This window comes from Lineus longissimus, chromosome 13 (assembly GCF_910592395.1).
Source record: "Lineus longissimus chromosome 13, tnLinLong1.2, whole genome shotgun sequence".
Taxonomy (NCBI): Eukaryota; Metazoa; Nemertea; class Pilidiophora; order Heteronemertea; family Lineidae; genus Lineus; species Lineus longissimus.
Genome location: NC_088320.1, coordinates 10891288 through 10910075, shown reverse-complemented (window position 1 = coordinate 10910075; position 18788 = coordinate 10891288). Strand labels below are relative to the sequence as shown.

The 18788-nt window shown below is 41.7% G+C and overlaps 1 protein-coding gene across 5 annotated transcripts in view; it reads left to right on the top strand.

Moving 5' to 3' along the window:
• Positions 1-18788, top strand: part of LOC135498061 (uncharacterized) — a 133705-nt gene that overhangs the window by 12696 nt on the left and 102221 nt on the right. The gene's annotated exons all lie outside the window — the stretch shown is intronic.

Here is an 18788-nt window from a genome sequence, read left to right as displayed (position 1 = left end):
GTGACATGAACTTTGGAATTAACCCTTTCACTGCCGGTAGCTTCTAATTTTTAGCTACCTCACCTGCCGGTAGGTTTCTTTGTTTTAACATGATTTTGAGTATGGATATTTCTCAACCCTGTAGAGAGAAAGCCTCTGGAGATAGAGCAAAACAATGTATATAAAAGTTGTTCAGTGTTGCCTACTCTTCAAAATGGGACCATAATTTGCCCTAATTTGCATACCGCCATCTTGAATTTATAATGAGGACGAATTTCTTTTTGAAAAAACTATGTAATTGGCAAAACACAATATACACACTCTCATTATCGCTAATTTGTTCATCATTTACATCAAAGTCAGGATCTAAATCATCATCATCGACGAACTCCTCACCAGAGTCCGAATCGTTCACTATATCCAGCTCATCAAGGACCTCAGACACAGTCAGTTTCTTCTTGGTCATTTTGGCTTCAAATTACTCGATAAATTTCCAAACATCGAAATATAAAACCATCTGCCATGTTTTGCTGAACCATCTATACTACCACGCCATCTATCAAACTTTATGCTAACCACGCTCAATAACGAAATTTCAATGGTTTTATAGTGTCTGGATAATTGTCGCAGAAGTGCGCCTCCGGCAGTAAAGGGAATAATATTGATTGTCGCAGAAGTGCGCCTCCGGCAGTGAAAGGGTTAAACCTATAGCCTCTCCTTCATGCTTATCAGCATTGTTTCAAGCGGATCATGAAAATATATTGAAATTATGTAAAGTTATATACAAACCACATGTGTCAAGTGAATTCCTGATACCACTCTCAGAAAGAACATATTTTGCCTCTAACGTCAGATCAGATTGGCATTTTAAGTGTAGTGACTCCCCGCCAAAAGTCTTAAAACCATGCCGGTATTGCATAATAAATGTACCTAGTTGTGACTGCACCCTCCAGTCCAGCAGTTTCCTCATTTTGGGTCAACCAAAACAATGTGATCCCAACAAGGACAAGGTTTCTTACTCCCATACCGTAAATGTAGCAATAGGATCTCTAGACCCAAAACTATTAAACAGGTTATCGTCTATTGATGTGTATTCGTCACCCCCAAATGTAGTAATACCAGAACTGCCGGAATTACAGTTAGACAAAAACGACACCCTAACCGAAATCCCAGATATTGATTTCAAACAGCTGACCAAAAACATCAAAACAGGCAACAAGTTATTTCTTTCGGAATCAGAGAGAAACATAAATGATATATATAACAAGATAGCTCTTAACACTGAAAACCCTTCAGTTCTTGGCTAGTTATTCATAGTGTGGTGCTCGGTTTTCTCCTTGTCGTAATTGGTGTTTTTTACCTGAGGCTGAAACGTCTTACAGCAATGCTTTTACTCATTCAGCGACCATTACCTGTTAAATCTTTTAACCTCATAAATTCCACCGACCAGTTTTCTATTTTGTGGAAAGAACAAGAATTGGTGATGAACACACTCATCGACATGTCAACAATTGTCAAATATTTCATGGTTGTATCGATTATGTATTTGGTGGCCAGAGCCTTACTGCGGGATTTCCTTCAGGTGATCAGCCTTTTGAGAAGGGTATTTAGTCCGACATTGGATGATACCCTGAAGGCAGATTTCGTGGCGTCATTTAATTATGCGAATGAAGTTTTAGCCATCAAACTTGGGCAAATCCCTTATCATGCTTTACCGGAGCTAAGACCATATCTCAAACTTGCAGATTTCAACTGCTACTTTAGTTTTGGGTTTGCCTTTATCTCGGTATCTTACCTACCAGAGATACCCAGAAATGTACAGCTCCGCCGTAAGGTAGTAATCCCAACCTTTGGAAAACGAGCTTTAAGGGATCATCTGCGCCTTAATGCGCCACCTGTGTTGTAAATTGTACAACTGTTGCATACCATGGTTAGCACGGACACTTCGCAGCCCACAAACGAGAAATCGATCTACCCAAGTTTGGTTGGCTATTAGATAATGTAAATCATAGCATGTTTGTCAGTTACCAATAAGTATGGAAACCATTTCTAAACAGAGCCTGAATGGTCCATCCTGTAGTTACCCATCAGGGGATCCCATGCAAAAAGAAAATTTTCATTTTTGATGCGCGCACACAAAATTAATACTATTTCTGGAACTTCTTTTCTGATTGGTGCATTGGTTTCTGATAGCTTAAATGTATTGAGGTACAGTATTCACATACCCTGGATATCTGATTAGCATGAATCATTTTCAGTTGCATCAAGAAATGAACTCTGTGTGGTTCCGCACGGCCCCAAATACTATATGTTTTTAAGTGGACGTACCTTGGATCTGCATAACCAGGCACATATTATGTTATGTTGAAAGAAATTGCCTGAATCAGTTGGGTTAAACTACATTAGATCATGGTTTTCCTGATACAGTGGATTCATAATACATACTATATAGCATATATGATGTTTATTACGTATTATAGATTTGTAGTTACATGTTTTGAAATGTGTGTATGTCATAATAGTAAGGAAGGTATTTATTTATGGGATAGTTGGTTATGTATGCTACCCCTTCCTTCGGACGATAGATGAAATGGACTACGGCAAAGAAATTTTGGCATTTATGCTCTTTATAGTATGGATAGTTACACTGTGTCTGAGGGCAGACACAAGATGGGGAGGGGGGTATTGTTAAATGAATGATTGATAAACCTATTGTTAAATGAATGATTGATAACCTATTGCACCTGCCACCCCTGGCCCCTGAATGGTAGAAAATACCTCGCCAGGTATCCGAAGCCTTGGACTGGCCAGGAAAAGGGGGTGGAGGGGATACAGAGTTGGAATGTAGATGTTGAAGAAGATGGATGCAAAATAAAGGAATGTTATCAAAGATACGAAGTTGTTAAAAATGAATGAAACGGATCCCACGTAGTGATGGTGCCTCAGCGTACATGATCATCATCAGCTTGTTTCCCCTGATAAAAAAATGATTTACAATTTCCATCAACGTTTTCTATTTTGTGTATAGTCACATGTTATTTAACTGGCAAGGAGCCAAGCAGTTTTGAATATTCGCGGGAAAATACTTCGTACTTGTAAACGAGGCTATGACAATGAGTATCCTCATTCATGGCATAAACTTCATGTTTCGGTAAATATTTTCATACGATGATTTCACCCGAATTATGGTCAGGATTGAGGAATGAACAGTGGCATAATTATGTCAACCAAAAACATTGGTACCGTAGTGAACGCAAAAGGATATCAAATACCATGGAGCATGCCATTTTCATGCATAATGAACTAAACACCGGGAGGATATTAATGATATTAACTCAGCTGAGCGCCAGGCCCTTGGGCCTCTTGTTCCAAACTTACGCCGGGGATAGTGATGAAACGCTGCAGAATGACGAACTATATCCACTGCCAAGTGCCATACCAGTAGAAAAAGACACTTACCGATCGTTGATTCTGATATCCTGATTTGCATTTAAAGTTGAAAGCTTCCAAAGTCGGAAGCGATGTGCACTTCCAAAATCGGCAGCAATTCTGAATTTGGGAGCTTCCAATATTGGAAGCGCTTCCGAAATTGAAAATGTCCCGAACCGCTAAAAGTCGCAAGGCCAGTGGCCAAATACATGCGTAAGTGTTGCGACATACACCGCATCCATGGCAGCCAGAAAAGGCTTGTGGTATTCGACTCGATGACTCAACAACGCGATGGCTCGATGACGCGATCGTTGCTATGGATTTTGCTAAAATACGGAATCCCATGATCCTGGTCTCCGGGCTACCGCTCAAATAGCAGAGGTTTTAGCTCGGCCTTCCCATACCCAGCTACGGTATGTGGAAGGATGTGCCCCCCCCCCCAGCCATGGCCACTGAAGATTGGTCCCCGCGGTTGATTTTGATATTTAAAGGACTCGCGGAAGTTTCATAGCATGCAAAATGACAGGAGATTTAATTGACACACAAGCTTCTAGTGGCCAATGTCAGATGTCATGTGGTAGTCTGTCAACAATTGGAATTTCGCACATGTGCTGTTTTTTAGACTCAGTCACTCAGTCCCTCTTCCATCCCTTGACATCTGCCCCCCCCCCCAGACATCAGCCTCTATAGGACATTTAATATTGCCCCCTAGGGCATATCCCCAGATATGGACATGTCCTGGTTGGAGATGCCCTAAGGGGAAAGATGTCATACGAGGATTTATAATTCCCAAACTAAACTGACACTTAAAATAATTCTCGGAGTTTGGCTGCATGATCATTGGCAGCTGGTGTTTGCTGATGTGTGGCCTCACTTGGCGGTCACTTCTTCTTTGCCGATCTGGAGACATCTTTTGGCCGTGGGCTCGAATCCTTCACTGGGACTTTTGTTTTATTTTGCTTTTATGCCGAAGAGGAGTTGTCCTCGGAAGAGACAATGCTGGGGGGATGTCCGATATATCCTGGGTAGGAGGTTGATCTGAACCAGCTATATTTAGGTGTATTTAGCTGTATTCACAGTAAGATACCAGTGGCTTGCATAGCAACATGGTGCATGGTTTTATCAAAAATGCGAACTTGTGGGAAACGAAAAAATGGTCGGATAAGATACAGTCAAAACAGCTGGAAAGGGGTTGGTAATGATCGGTTCTTTTTTATTTTCCTCCACTTATGATTCTATGTATAAATTACAGTCCAAGCAGTGATATTCTTTAAAAAAATTCCAACTTGATCGCGTCATCGTCATCGCGTCGTCGAGTCATTGAGTCGAATACCACAAGCCGCCAGAAAAAGGATAATTCCATTATAAACTATGATTGAGCAAATCCTGCTTCCATGCACGCTATTTGTATGCAGCAGGATAAGCATTTAATGTAACATCAGGCCTCTTTAGAACACGGTGCTGGTTCGAGGAAGAACCTCCTGAACCCACCCGAGGCCTGTTCGGTTACAAGTCAGTTGGTTGGTTTTTTACACGGGGACGGTTCGTCAAACTGGCCTCGATCTGGATCAAAGTGGGTTTGTTGGGATCACAACATTTTGTGATTATTCCAAGATAGTTTTCACTCTTATGTATCTGCTTGAGTAAAAAAAATACTGTTATCATGATATGCTTTTTGTCATATGTGACCCACTACAGCAAAATGAGTCGCATGTCGCTTCGAGCTTGACAAGTTGAGACGGACTGGTTGTTCATTTCACTATAGTCTGCCTTCTGTAAAATCTGAAGGCTCATCTTCTGTGCGACATGCGACCCATTTTGCTGTGGTGGGTCACATATATTGCCTTCCGAATCCAGAAAATCTCTAAATTTCAACCTCTTCAGTAGCGCACACAAACCAGCTCGGGCCGGGTTGCTTTTAGTTTTACACACAAAATAAACCCACCTGAACCAGCCTACATTGTCATTGACCCGCGACTGGTGATCGTAACCCACCTCAGACAGGAGGGTTCAAGACGGTTGCTTCGTTTCTACATGAGGGAAAATAAAATGGCTGGTAGCTGAACTAGTCTCAATCCGGCTTGAACCCGCACCGTGTAAAAACAGCTATCATTACTTAGAAGAGCGAAGTTGCTAATTTGTCATGCAACTCTCCCATATTTGGCAGTGAGCTAATTCGTGCAAATGAAATTCGTATAGGGTGGCCTTGTTTCGAAGGCTGTCTTGGACAATATCCAATCACATCAAAGCCCGCGCCCATGTAACAGTGTCTGTAATGTGTGCATAATTTATGTGCAGACGCTCTTAAGTGATGGAGGCATTTTAGTTCAGTACCACAGCACTAATATAATGGCGCACATTGTTAGTAAATCAACTGGTTGCAGAGTGCAGATGGTCAGACTGTGGAGCGTCTGGTTTCCAGAATACAAAGTTGAATGGGTTTTTAGCTCAGCTGACAAAGTCAGCGGAGCTAGTAGTATAGCTGTTCAAATGGTGTCCGTCCTGCAATCCATCCATCTAGGGACCCATCTGTGGACAAAATTGGACATTTCTGACCGGGAAGGCCTAGCCACTTCGTTGACGGTGCTAAATTAGGAGTTGCCCAAGGTGAACTCAAAAAACGAAAAATCGGCGCGATCCGACCTGTATTAAGAGAATGAGGTCATTTCGCGTTTAGATTTCTTTCCCTTTTTACCTCGGTCCACAGAGCAAATATTGTTTTCAAATGTGGCTGAATATTTTTAAATATTTTTTCATTTTTTACTTTTAATGGAATTAATATAGTTTTCACCGCCAGTTGGCGCTGCAGGCACATTGCCTGAATTTTGGCGATTTCAAATTTGGCGGTGGCTTAACTTTTTTGCAAGCAGTGCCGCTGATTGGCCGATCGATAGAAGAGGTGCCACCATTTAAAAATGGCGGTAGTCGCTGCTTCAATGAAGGTGAGTGAACTTTCTCATGTTCAATCGGTTGATACTCTTTTAATCAACATGACCATGTACCTGAAATTTGTTTAGGTACTGAAAAGAGTCTATATAATTCAGATTTATCAATAGTTTTTTATAATATTCCGGAAATTTTGTGCACAAATCAGCGGAAGTTGGTGCTCGTCTCATGTCATTTTAGAGCAAGAAATTTGTTTCCGTCGATCTCTACCACTGAAAAATCGCTTGCATAGCTTCGAATTTTTGTGAAAATAAGTATCTGAACTTGGTTTCAAATAGTCTAGAGAGTTACCTTTGTGGTGATACATATGGTATGTGATAAATATTTGTGGAATTTGTGAAATTCGGTTTTCAAATGTGCCGATGATGCAAGCGATCTCGCGTGAATTTTGCAAGTCCTGATATGTCGACTGGGTGTCAAAAATCACTCGCCTAAATTCAATTCAAAGATCGAAAATGATATCTGAACTTAGTTTCAAATAGCCTACGCAATTATCATTTCGGTGATATATAATGCATGCATGTAATAATTGATTAATCTACCTAAAACGCGCAATTAAAACGGCGAAAGATCGTGATAAACACTCTGGTGGCGGTCGCACTAAATAACGACCGGTAGGGCCCGGCGTGTGGCGGAGAAAAAAAGGTAGCGCCCGGAGGTTGAAACGGGATTTTTATGCACTTTTAACTGTATATATATGTTGTTTAGATGTATTTCTAACAGTTCTGTAACTTTTATGACCAAGCTTGCACCCAAAGTTGGTAAAATTGATGCTTGTTTATGGACTGCGCTAGCGACCGGAGAATTCGCCGTCGGCCATTTTGGGACGGTCAACAAATCTCGCCATTTACGTTTGTTTACAATTATTTTGAAAGTCACATTATGACATCGTAGTATGAATTCCACTGCAGTTTCCTTACGCAGCAATGCTCATGTTTTTGGTTGGCAATCCTGTACTGTCTGTACACTGCGCTGTGCAGGCTTAGAGTATAACTCAACAGGCCCTCATGATTCATTTGATGGACACCTTATTTGATAGTACCTCATCATTAAGTCCACTAGATCCTGTTCTGTCACATGTTGTAGACGATAGACAATTTTCAAAATATAGTACACCACTCGCTCACGGCTCACATCATGTGGGCACGGTTGGCTGTTGAGTGTTATGGTTCAGTCTGTGAGACTAATTTAAAGAGGTTACACTTTTATTTTGAATTGGAAAACAACCCCCAGGACTGACTTTTCACTGAGTGATAAGTGTGCCCTTCGAAGGTTAAGTCTCTTTCTGGATTTGCTTCCATAGATGCCTTGTTCAGGATATCATCTGACCGATGCCTGATCAAGCACAGACTGTATCCGGTGGTGTACATTTCCCCGTCTATGTCACCCTTTTTTATTCAGTCAGTGTTAATTTCTCTTCTCTTTTTTTACAGATTAACTGTTGTTGGTTATTGCAAGAGGAGTCGTTGGCACATTTCAAGTCCAGGAAAGCACTTGCTGTTCCCACATTCAGAGTAAGGTGTGCTTACTCATTTTACTGCTTTCCATTCCTGGAGAGCGTTATCAAATATCTGCCGCAAGGCAACAAATATCTGCCGCAAGGCGCTTCAAATATCTGCCGAAAGGCATCAAATATCTGCCGCACCAATAAAGTTCATTTTGTTAACCAACTCTTTATCTTCTTCGTTGCCTCATAATAACGGTACCGACACACACTTGACCCTTGCCTTCACCTATCCATTTCAGCTGAGCGCCAGGCCCTTGGGCCTCTTGTTAACAGTGTTATGTGAGGATATTTAAATCGGACCATAGTGGACGTATAGTGACTTGAAATTGCAGTGTGCGAATGTTGGGTGAGGTCGCATTGTGCGCCGGGGAAAAAAAAGGAACTTTGATGCCTGCAAAGGGGTAGCCTTTGATTGTGTTGGTAGCAAAAAGTACCAGGGCGATTTTTCTGAAACTTGCATGGATGAAACCATGACCCAAAACATTAATTATGGTAAAACAATGTATAGAAAATGACTGAATTAATTTCTTGTCTTTCTTCAAACCAAAAAATGAAGGGTAAGTAGTGGGAGCTTTGCATTTTTAGACATTCCACAAGAATCGCTGTGACAAACTCCTCAATAGTGAAAAAAATTACATTTCCTATAGATAATGTCTCAAAAAGCAATTTTCGGCCGAAAGGTCTGACCTTATTATTGAGTAAAATCACTCTGCTGCGTCATTTGATACTGATTAGCATGGTTTAGGGATTTATTTCATTGCAGAGCACTAAACGAACCTGAGGACTTCTATTGGACTTGGGGACAGTGAAGGCCAAGGGGAACATCCGAAATCAGTCCAGAAATTGGGGCTTTGCCAAATTCTTCATTGTGCCATTTTGACAGCCTGTATCTTATGACCATTCAAGCATAGGGATACAAAGACAGTTTTAAAAAACAAATATCCATCATCAAAACGGATCCAGGGCCCATTTCGCTATTTAGGACCAATTGACACCTCATCTCAAAAATATTTCTCTGGACAGCATTATAGTTTTTACCCCTCAGCCCAAATGGGCTAGAGGGGTATTGGCGTCACATGCGCCGTCCGTCCGGGCGGGCGTCTGCTACTTGGTTTCCGTCGATTTCTAGGAGAACAGCTTTGATAATCAAATCAATTTTTGGTATGTACATTGGGGGTGACTAGAGGAAGGTTCCTTTCGAAAAAGGGGTTTGTTCTGATTATCAATATGGCCACCAGGGCTTCGTGTTTGAAATGGGTTTCCGTCAATTTCGAGGAGAACCGTTCGTCCGATCGAATTCATTTTTTGTATGTACGTTAGGGGTGACTAGAGGAAGGTTCCTTTCGAAAACCGACTCATTCTGATTCTCAATATGGTCACCAGGGTGGCGTGCTTGAAATCGGTTGAAATTTCGAGGAGAACCGTTCGTCCGATAAAATTCATTTTTGGTATGTACCTTGCGGGTGACTAGAGCGAGGTTCCTTTCGAAAGCAGGCTCATTCCGATTATCAATATGGCCACTAGGGCGGCATGCTTGAAATCGGTTTCAGTCAATTTCGAGGAGAACGGTTCGTCCGATCAAATTCATTTTTGGTATGTACGTTGGGGGTGACTAGAGGAAGGTTCCTTTTGAAAAGCGGCACGTTCTGATTCTCAGTATGGTCACCAGGGCAACGTGCTTGAAATCGGTTTCCGTCAATTTCAAGGAGAACGGCTTGGAGGATGGAATCTATTTTTAGTGGGTGTAGGCCTAATGCAGTTTTGTAAGGGGAAGGTTCCTTTCGTAAATCAGCGAGATTTGAAATTCAATATGGCCACATCCTCAAAATAGGTTTCCACAATTTTAATTTCCATATGAAAACTAGGCACTTCACTAAGCCGACTTCACCATTATCTCACCTTCAACCTTAATAGGCTGAGGGGTTATGCTCGCTTTGCGATGCTATTTTTATACCATGGTGAAATTTGTTTTAGCTCAGCTTACGAAGTCAGCGCAGCTGGTCCAATAGCTCTTCGAATGGTGTCCGTCCTTCCATCCATCCGGGCCATGCAGTGTAATTAATGCAACAGCGCAATCAAATGAACGTTTTCAAAAACAATGGCGGCGCAACATGGTTTGTCGCGATTTGGTTTTTGGCTCATCATAAGGGAGTCTATACAACACCGCAGTGTCCGTCGGCGTCCGTATCCTGTTTCAAAAACAGTAGCACGTTTCTTAACCGCTAAAGCTATGAACGTAAAACTTTTTATACAGGACCCCCCAGGTCAGATGACCTCCGACAATGGATTTCAGTCCGATCTGATTCTTCACTTGGCCACCAGGGGGTCAGAAGTGGAAACCTAAAAAGTGTGATATCTCTCTTATGAGTGACTCGTTTTCGATAAAATTTTTATGGTAGGTTGTCCTAGTAAGGTTACATCACACATCATACGGGTTTTTGATTCGACCTAATTTTTATGGTCACAGAGGTCAAATGGCGTAAATTGTCTGTTTTAGTGTAACTATGGCACGTTTTTAACCCTTTAGGCCAGAGTCCTCTATTAAAACTTGTGTACATTACATGTGCATTGTTGTGCATATGTTTTGGTAAAAAAAGTACACCTTGGACCAATCAATCTGCACAAAATTTTATATATGTCAAGAAGAACCCTTTGCCAATAGCATAATAAAGTTTAAAAAAATTCCAATACCGATTGCCTGAGAAAAAAAGATTTCCGTACACCATATCCATCAAAACGTCACTGGCGCATTGATATGGCCCTGTCAAAGTACAAGTTCTAAACTGACCCTTGAGACCACATTTTCTTAAATATATTATCAAAAAGCATATTTCTGTGATGGCCTGACTCTGTAGATTAAGAATCAACCACAGATTGAGAATTAATTCCACTTTGGTCCATCCCAGCCATGTATTTACCACAACTTCACATTTTGATAAGCTCTATGTGACTGTGCCACACTTCCGGTCGCGGATGAATACAGGTCTCTGCCCTAGTAGAGAGCCAGTGTTGGCCCCAGGTCAAATGATCTGCTTTTCAGATTCCCCTAGATGTCCACATTACTGTGCAAAAGGAATTTTTGAATTATATTGAATTGTAAAATTTTTATTCGTGTTCGTCTTCTTGCTATGTCCGGCCTCAAATTCTATGTTGAAGTGATGTGGGCGTGGCAAATTCTTAAATACCCAACATGTAATATTTCTGTTAAAAATTATTGAATCCTACTAAGCACTGTTAGTTTGAAATAAAGGATATATACATTATTAGAAATAAGAGTTTTTGAGTTCATATGGTCATTGCTGGATGTCCCAGGGCCAGGTTTCTAAGTTTGGGCAGTTACCATGACAACGGATTATAGAAATTGTAGAATCTCTACAACACTGAGTCTGAATTTTCAAAAAGTCACAATTCCAGATTACTTCAGATTGACACTTGCCTACCTATCAAGTTTAAACTTCATATGACCAGCAAAGAGCTTGTGTGGCCAATTCAAAGTGAACCCCTTTGACCCTGAGAAACCTCATTTACTCACATTCTCAACTTGAAAGATCAAAGGACACATGTGTATCACATGTTTGTTTTTCATTAGGATATGACTTCTGTTATGGCTAAGGTATTTGTTTATCTTAGCAGCTCATCAATTCAGAGAAGCACAATGATGAACCATCCCAATATCCTCAAGTGTCAACTAGGTATGCTCTTGGGGTCACTTTACATGTGGACTCCACAGAGTAAACTTCAACTCAAGATGCCTAAGCTAAGCAAAAAGCCAAGCCGTGGATTTCAAGTTGGTCACTCTTACCACTCGCCCTACAGCAGGACAATGCCTCCAGAGAAAACCAATGGTAGCTGGTCGCGTTTCAGTAATGATGATTACGACAATGTTGTGCGTGAGCGTTCGGATGGCATAATCTATGCACCGACGGTCGAGAACACAGTCAGCCCACTGAAGATACTTCGCCGGGGGCAGGATGCTGCAAAGGACAATACGTATGTTATACTAACTGAAGATACTAACATTGTTGCCAGCAAATTTAAAATTCTTGAAATGCTGAATGGGTGTGCAGAGCTCCATTTCAACTTTATTGGTCATTGTGACATTCCAAAGTTTGAGATAGAACATGACATCAAGAAGGGTGCTAGTGCTCGCTGGGCACTGAGGTGTGCAAATTGTAATTTTGCTTGTGGGAAGCATTATTTAGCAACTCCAAAGCACCGCATGTACAGCGCGTCAAAAACGTAGAACGTGTGCGAGGCAATTTTTCCCGATCGAGCCCGCACAGCGCCGGGAAACCCCCCTCTTCAACTCAAATTCCGCGGGTCATCGCGGCATGGGAATCCCATGCAAGTTTCTGACCAATCAGCAGGCTTGTTACAATATATGTGTGACGAAACACGGAGTCATTTCGAGGAAAAACAACAAAGTTGTAAGCCGCTGAAATTTGCCAAAATCGGCCGCAAAATATCATCAAACCGCGCAATATTTTCCAGATTGGACGGAATCACCATGAAAAGTAAGTCTTTCTGCCTCAAATCATCGACCCCGTAAGAAATTTTGATTGTAAACTTACTCACACGAAGCATTTGAACACCACCTATCCCATTTTCCAACTCTGTTTTGAACTGCGTGAATACATTATCAATGACGTTGGGCGAGTTCATAATTGATGTTAGCGGAAGTAACCCTGCGCGTTGCTCTTTTGTTTGCGACCTCGCGATCTGATTGGTTAATATATTACTGGATCGTCCATGGAGGGGTAGCAGGTTGTCCCAGCTGACTTTTGTTTTTTCCAGGAAGTTTTTCAAAACAAATCATTTTAGATGAATTCTATGCGGTTTTAGTTAACTTTTTGAGTCGCATATATGATATAACATCAGTTTCATGCCAGGTAACGAACTTCCAGACAGGAATTTCTTGGGTTAATGTCAGAATAAGATGCAAAAACGCCTGGAATGATGGTAATTCAATTGTGTTATGTTTATACATTGTAGTGTTATACATCTTAACCCTCTGGTTTCTTACAGAAGTCCCTCCTTGAAATGAAAGGAGCCGTATGCTATTTGCTGGGTTTTTGATATATGACAAGCCATATACTCACAGTACCCGATCAACCCCTGGTGTTTGTGGAATGTGGATTTACACTGGCAGCGCCCCCTTTTCAACTTAAATGGACTGGAGGCGCCCCCTATTTGACTTGAATAGACTGGTTGTTCCACTATGTGGCTGAAATGAGTCCTGGAAACAATAATAAGCAAAATCCTGACGTTTGAGGATCGGAACTTAATACTGCAACCACTGATAGGCTGAAAGTGTATTATTACCCGATTTTGACTGTGGCGCCCCCCCATTTGACTTGTACTGACTGGTAGCGCCCCCTATGTATCTAAGATAAGACCTACAACCCCAAGAATCGATAAGCCAAGACATGAACTGAAAAAAAGTTACTGAAACAGGTATTTTCATTTCATTTGATTGTGTTATATTCACTAAATCTTTGCATTTCAGTGAAATTGACCAATAAATATGCTAATTAGGTAATTAAATATGCTAATTAATCACTAATTAATACATCTTTTTAAAAAAATTGACGACAGATTTGAACTTGGCATACCCAAAATAGCCAACATGCCAAATTTAGTGGTTCCAATCCTTGAAATAACTGAATTGCAGCTGTTTGATACTTTTTGTCTTGAAATCGTCAGAAGAAATTGATAATTAGATACACTAATTAAGTACATGAATATACAATGTACATTGTTCCCGAAATGGACAACTTTCCTTATATTGACCGTGCCATCAAATCAAAACCGCTTGACCAAATTTGAAAATTCAAAAAGTACTGTGATCTGTACACTAAGGCCTGTTCAAATCTGTTGTCAATATACAACATAGTGGAATTTCATAATTTGCTTTGGAGCTGCTACATTATTTTAAACTTTATAATGAAATAGAGAAGCAAGGTCGTGGTGCAAAGCAGGCTGAAATAAATGTTGCATGGGCACTGGCTTCTCAGGAAATTGGTAGTCAATCAAAGACTAGGACATTACTGTCAATCGCAAATGTTCCACCAATGTCAAAATCAAGTTTACAAAACAACGTCAATAGGGTTGGGATGGAAACTGTTGAACTCAATAAGGATGACTTGAAGAGACAACAGAATTATCTAAAAGAGGTGAAAAGAATGAGATGTGATCAATCAGGTGTCAGTGTTCAAATGGACACAGTCTATAATAGTTTTACTATTGCCAGACGAAGTAGGCCCGGTCAAGCCGCGACTCAAGCGGTGGGATTAGTTCGTGAAAATGAGACACCGTCCCACAAAATCATTGCAGTAGGTATACTTGACAAACTGTGTTATAAGGGGGCATGGCTTTTAGGAAGAGGGTTCCAACCAAAGTGTGGCACAGATGAAGCACATGATGGATGCAAGGCGAATCTTCCAGATTATCAAGTTCTCAGGGAATATGACATTGGTAATATAGTTTGGTTAGAGTTGGCAGCTAATCACTTACTTGTTCATTGCTGTACAACCGACGGTGACGGTAAATGTAGTGCTGGCATGGAGGATGCTTTCAGCACCTTTCTTGGGAAGGCCTTAAAAGTAGAAAGAATGTCGGATACATATCATTTGGGCCAAGTCCAATTTCGTAAAGGCATGAGAGCCCAATTTTCAAAGGGAATGTTTGTTGGTATAAAGGCACCTGATGCAGCAGAGGCGAAGAAATGTCTCTCCAGTGATATTGCAATCCGTGCATCCACAATTTTCGATACCCTGTTTAAAAAGTATCATGGGGACACTGACCAAATTGGTGAAAACTTAGCCACAATAGTGGACAATCTGATCGCTTGTTTCGACGGTGACTGCAGCCAGTGTTCAATCGAAACAACCGTATGCGATGGCCAAGGTTCTTGGTGGAGTGCATGCAAACTAAGCAACTTGGAGTTGTCAGCCAAGGACCTCAACATGAGTGATGCTGACAAGCTTCTTGTGAGAAGCATACTGGAGATGAAGTTGAGCAAAACATGTCTAAAAAAGATACGTCATGCGACAAATACACAGGCCTGTGAGAGTACCAATCGGCAATTGAATTTGATTGCGCCAAAAAACGTGACTCACCTTAAAAACTATCGCAGTCGTGTTCATGCAGCAATCCACACCATGAACAATACACGGGGAAAGTCCATTCCACTGAAGCTCAAGAGACTTGGTGCCCGAGTTTCAGCAGCAGCAATGAATTGTCTGAAAGAAATGGACAATAGGAAGTGGTACTATAAGAAATGGGAAAGCGAGCTAAAAACTAGGATTAGACGACGAGTTGTAAGGACAATTCGAACGCGTGCATTCTATCAAGCCAAGAGAAGGGGGCCAGTTAAAGACATTGACTACCATAAGGACAGGCTAGAACTAGAGGGGGGGGGGAGGAGGGTGGATTAAAGGAGAGAGCTAAGAGACTAGCAAGAGATTACAACCACCACTTTCGACAATACACAGCAATTTCATCCAGCTCAGAAACAATTTAAGATATCACTAGCTTCACTTTATGGTTACAGGAAAATTCGTCCCCGCAAATTCGTCCCCGGATAATTCGTCCCCAAGGAAAATTCGTCCCCGGAAAATTCGTCCCCGAGGATAATTCGTTCCCGAGGATAGTTCGTCCCCGGAAAATTTGTCCCCGAGGATAATTCGTCCCTGGAAAGTTCGTCCCCGAGGATAATTCGTCCCCAGAAAATTTTACAAAGTTTAAAGTTTCTGACTTTACTTTCCAAGACTCTTAAGTCTTGTCGAATGGACTGTCGTAATAACTACTACTTTCGATTTTTCTCATTCAGTGTTACATCTCTCTTTACTACCCTACTAGCTAGTTACCTACCCCACTATTTTCATAGTAGGTATAGGTAGGCAGGCGAAATATTTTATTGAAGAATTTAGAGTTTTTCTTTCATTCTGACCAGTAGAAATACTTATTTGTAAAAAAATTAATTATTTCGCCTGCCTACCTCTACCTACTATGAAAAGAGGGGAGTAGGTAGCTAGTAGGGTAGTAACTAGAGATATAACACTGAATGTGAAAAGTCGAAAGTAGTAAGTAGTAGTTATTACTAGAAAGTAATGTCAGAAACTTTCAACTTTTGTTTAATTTTCCAGCGACGATTTATCCTCGGGCACGAATTTCCCAGGGACGAATTATCCTAGGGGACATATTTTCCAGGGACAAATATTCTGGGGACGAAATTTTCCTCAGGGACGAATTTTCCAGGGACGAATTATCCTCGGGGACGAATTATCCGGGGACGAATTTTCCTCGGGGATAAATTTTCCGGGGACGAATTTTCCTAGAGCCTAGATTGAGGACGATGAGCAAACTGCTGTGGTTGAGTTTGGGCGTTTTGCCACATTGGCGGTTGATTGTACTGGCTTTGGTGTGGCTGATTTTGTTGGAAATTACGCACAGCACTGCGGCAAACCCTTCCAAAATGATTAAGTTTACCACACTTGTAGCAAGTTTTGATTTGAGCAGGACATTGAGATCTTGTAATGCAAAACTTACCACATCCTGAACATTCTCTAGCACGCTGCTGCTGTTTCTGATCCTCTTGGTGTGGCTGATTGGTTGGAGGCTGGCGAAACGCAAACACTGCCTTGGTGAGACTGTCTATTCTGCTGTTGAGGGCAGCGATCTCTGGCAAATTAATGGCTGCCACTGTTGTTGGTGAGGTTTTTAGTTCCTCCACTGTTCTTTCTGCTATCCTACTTTGTTTTACAAGGTCCTCGAATGTCTTTGGGTCTTGGGGAATGATGATTGCCTTGAGCTAGGGTTTAAGTCCATTTAACACTACCATAAGCACAACCTTGTCAGGCAAGTCGTGTCCCTCGAATGCTACCTGCATTCTGTCCACAAAAGATGTCACAGATTCCGTGTCTCCTTGCGAATTGGACAACATTGACATGTCCAGTGGCCGCTGGCGGTATCTGGTTTTGAAGGCCGCCTCCAGTAAAGTCGCATCCGTCCTGGTCGCATCTGGGAGGCTCCCATACCAAGTAACTGCCGCCTTGTCAAGGTACAAAGGGAACCAATTGGTAGCCGCTGCTCCATCCCACGTCATGGCCGCCCTGAGACGTGTCAATAGGGACCACCACAGATCTGTGTTCTGGCTTCCGTCAAATTTGGTGAGCATCACGGGTGCCATGGTCGCCATATTGGGTACTTCCGGTTCTGGTTCTGGTCCTTCTATGACGTCTTCTTCTTCTGGAATGTTGAGTTTTGGCTGTTCCGGTTCTTGTTCTTCTATGACTTCTACTTCTTCCTGAGCTGGAACATTGAGTTGTGGCTCTTCTGGTTGGATGTCCGGGGTTTCGAGTGCTGTTTCTGTGTTGGCAACGTCTGTGACTTCTGGCTCCGCCTCAGGTGTTAGTTCGTCTAGTGCAGACTCGAGTTCAGGTTCTGGGGTTGCTTCTTCTTCTCCGTTTGAGGCTGTCTCCTCACTAGGTGTGTCAATCCAAACCAACCGATTTGTAACTGAAAGGTTCAAGATGAAGAGATGATATATGTTGTTAAGATGTCTTTTATTGTCAAGGTATTCCAGAAGTGCGTTTACCGCTGAGGCCCTGGGTTATATAGTGCGCCCCGATGAATATTCTGATGAAGACTTTGACCAATAAGAGACCACTCAGGACCTATTTGGAACCCCTAAGGTCAACCCCTCGGGTGTCCAGAACCAATCAGATAAGTCTACTCAAATTGAGGCCACAACTTGCCTCCTTTGCAACCTTCGCTAGATACCAATCTTACTTGGCTGGAGTTGTTACATAATGGTAATCTCTTGGTAAGCTATCAACGATTTGAAAATAACTGGGCTTTCAGGCCAAGCCTGCCTTGGCTTAAACAGTTGCTAAGAAAACACACACCTCACCCAATCTAGCTACTTTATAGAAATCCAATTTGACCAATATGCCTTAAACTAACTAAGTTACTTCACATAAAAACAAGTATGATAAAACCAGGAGCTAATCTCCTGACTTATATTGAGTTAACAAACCTCTTTGACATGCCGGCACATCTAAGTAAGGTTCTTGACTCACTGCTACATGTGGATAAGCCAAGATGAATACTGGTAGGCATAGAACTGCTTATACTTGCGGTTGGGATAAAACTGCTAAAGTTAGATGGCTAGCTTTTGAAAATATGAAGTCATAAAAACATTTGATTTTGTAGAATCTAACTTGAAATTAACACCATAAAAATGGTCAAGATTTAGGTCTTGGCCTGCCGTCAATCGTAGGCCGGCCTCTGTTACAACATAATTCTTAACGTAGTATTAGCAAAAGGTTAGGTTTCTATCATTGCTTGTATATTTGGCTATTGACGGAGCCTACCAGTCTTATGTACATGCAGACAGCTGTGGTCGGGCCAGTAGTGGTCGGACCTGTCACTGCCACCACAAAGCGTAGATCGGAAAACTTTTTCAACATTGTTATTTTTGTTAGTCAGTCTGTTGACATGGTCGATCGAAAATATATCCATGGAAAACCAAGCATTTCCATTCAAATCCAAGAGTTTCCATTCAATTCCATCACCGGGAACATGTTTCAATCAATGTCAAACATCCCTTTGAAGTGTGCACTGTGAACTGGCGATAATACATGTAGGCATAATTTAATGACCTTGTAACTCCACTAACTCCGTCTTCTTTGATCTATATTTGGTCTTCTGACACCCGTCTGGCGTAAATGATAAATTTTGATTGGTTAGGGCGTGGCCTTCATGACAACCGGGCCTGTCTGTGAAAGCAGCGCTTGCAGCGCCAATGCTGTCGCCAGGAATTGGAATACGAATCACGGTGAAATCTACCGAACTGCTCCGAAGTGGATGACGTCAGGATTTCTGACCAATCAGCAGAGTACTATCAAATATTGGTCATGAATAC